The following is a 2,644-nucleotide window of genomic DNA, read 5'->3' on the forward strand; positions in this document are numbered from 1 at the left end:
AAAAAAAAAGAAAAAAAAGAAATGAGGAAAGATCTCAAATCAATAACCTAGGCATACTACTTAAGAAATTACAGAAAAGAGGCCAGGTGCAGTGGCTCATGCCTGTAATCCCAGCACTTCAGGAGGCTGGGGCAGGCAGATCACCTGAGGTCAGGAATTCAAGACCAGCCTGGCCAACATGGTGAAACCCTGTCTCTACTAAAAATACAAAAACACTTAATGGTGAAAGCCTGAATGCTTTCTCCTCTAAGGTCAGGAACAAGGCAGGATGTTCATTCATATCACTCCTATTCAACATTATACTACAAGTCCTAGACAGTGCAATAAGGCAAAAATAAATAAATAAAAGGAATACAGATTGGAAAGGAAGAAATTAAAATCATTCTTTTTGAAGATAAGGTGATCGTCTATGATAAAAATGACAAGGAATCTGCAACACCCCCTGCTGCAAACACCACACAAAAAAAATTCTCCTAAAACTGGCTTGGTGTAGTGGCTCATACCTATAACCTCAGCACTTTGGGAGGCTGAAGGGGAGAGCCCTTGAGCCCAGGAGTTCAAGACTAGCCTGGGCAACATAGACAAGAAGAAGAAAGGGGAGGAGGAGAAGAGAAGGGAGAAGAGAGAAGAGAAGAAGGGCAAGGGCAAGGGCAAGGGGAAGAGGAAGAGAAAAAATTAGTGAGGTGTGCTGGCACATGGTAATGGTCCCAGCTACTCAGGAGGCTGAGCAGAAGCTTTTGAAGATATAAACAAATTCTAGAATTTGCATGGAAAGGCAAGGGAGTTAGAATATAAAAAACAATTTTGAAAAATAAGAAAGTTGGACCAGGTACAGTGGCTCACACTTGTAATCCCAGCACTTTGGGAGGCCGAGGTGGGCAGATCACCTGAGGCCATTAGAGACCAGCCTGGTCCAACATGGTGAAACCCCTTCTCTACTAAAAATGAAAAAATTAGCTGGGCATGGTGGCATGCGCCTATAGTCCCAGCTACTCGGGAAACTGAGGCAGGAAAATTGCTTGAACCCAGGAGGTAGAGGTTGCAGTGAGCCGAGATCGTGCCATTGCGCTCCAGCCTGGGTGACAGAGCAAGACTCTGTCTAAAACAGAAAAAAAAAGGAATCCTATTTACAATAGCTACAAATAAAATTAAACACATAGGAATTAACCAAGGAAGTATAAGATCTGTGTAATGAAAACTGTATGAAAAAACTGCAATGAAAACACTGATGAAAGAAATAGAAGAAAATTGATTCCACAGAAAAAGGGAAAAATATTCCATGTTCATGGATTGCAAGAATTAATGTTGCTAAAATCTTCAGGCTGGGCACAGTGGTGCGCTCCTGTAACCTCAGCACTTTGGGAGACTGAGGCAGGTGTATCACTTGAGGTCAGGAGTTTGGGACCAGCCTGGGCAACATATGGAGACCCCGTCTCTACGAAAAATACAAAAAATTAGCCATGCAAGATGGCGTGCACCTGTAGTCCCAGCTATTTGGGTGGCTGAGGCAGGAGGATCACTCGAGTCCAAGAGGTCAAAGCTGCAGTGAGCTGTGATCAAGTCACTGCAGTCCAACCTGGGCAACAAAGCCAGACTCAAAAAAAAAAAAAGTTCATACTACTCAAAGCAATCTACAGATTTAATGTAATCCCTATCAAAATACCAATGTCGGCTGAGCACAGTGGCTCACACCCATAATCCCAGCACTTTGGGAGGCTGAGGCAGGTGAATTGCCTGAGGTCAGGAGTTTGAGAGCAGCCTCACCAACATAGAGAAACCCTGTCTCTACTAAAAATACAAAAATTAGCTGGGCATGGTGGCGTATGCCTGTAATCCCAGCTAGTCAGGAGGCAGAGACAGGAAAATTGCTTGAATACGGGAGGTGGATGTTGCAAAGAGCCAAAATCACACCATTGCATTTTAGCCTGGGTAACAAAGTGAGACTCCATCTCAAAAAAACAAAACAAAAACCAATGGCGTTCTTCACAAAAATAGAAAAAATAATTCTAAAAATTATATGAAATCACAAAAGATCCAGAATAGCCAAAGCTATCCTGAGGGAAAAAAAAAAAAAAAAAAAAAAAAAGAATTGCATTGCTGGCCGGGTGCAGTAGCTCACACTGGTAATCTCAGCACTTTGGGAAGCTGAGATGGGCAGATCACAAGGTCAGGAGTTCGAGACCAGCCTGGCCAACATGGTGAAACCCCATGTCTACTAAAAATACAAAAATTAGGCAGCCATGGTGGTGCGTGACTATAATCCCAGCTACTCAGGAGGCTGAAGCAGGAGAATTGCTTCAACCCATGACGCGGAGGTTGCAGTGAGCCAAGATTATGCTACTGCACTCCAGCCTGGGTGACAGAGTGAGACTCCATCTCAAAAAAAAAAAAAGAACAAAATTGGAGGAATCACAATACCTGATTTCAAATTAGACTACAGAGCTATAATAACCAAAATATCATGGTACTGGCATAAAAACAGACACAAAGATCAATGGAACAGAATAGATAATCCAGAAACAAATCTACACACCTACAATGAACTCATTTTCAGCAAAGTTGCCAAGAATACATACAGTAAGCCAAGATCGTGCCACTGCACAGCAGCTTGGGCAACAGAGCAAGACTTAGTCTCAAAAAAAAA

At 42.7% G+C, this 2,644-nt stretch overlaps 1 protein-coding gene across 1 annotated transcript in view; it reads right to left on the minus strand.

Annotated features, from left to right (window-relative positions):
• The window catches only part of NLRC4 (NLR family CARD domain containing 4), a 29,519-nt gene that overhangs the window by 21,557 nt on the left and 5,318 nt on the right, over positions 1–2,644 (minus strand).

The sequence above is a fragment of the Cebus imitator genome, unplaced genomic scaffold, assembly GCF_001604975.1.
Source record: "Cebus imitator isolate Cc_AM_T3 unplaced genomic scaffold, Cebus_imitator-1.0 Scaffold88, whole genome shotgun sequence".
Classification (NCBI taxonomy): domain Eukaryota; kingdom Metazoa; phylum Chordata; class Mammalia; order Primates; family Cebidae; genus Cebus; species Cebus imitator.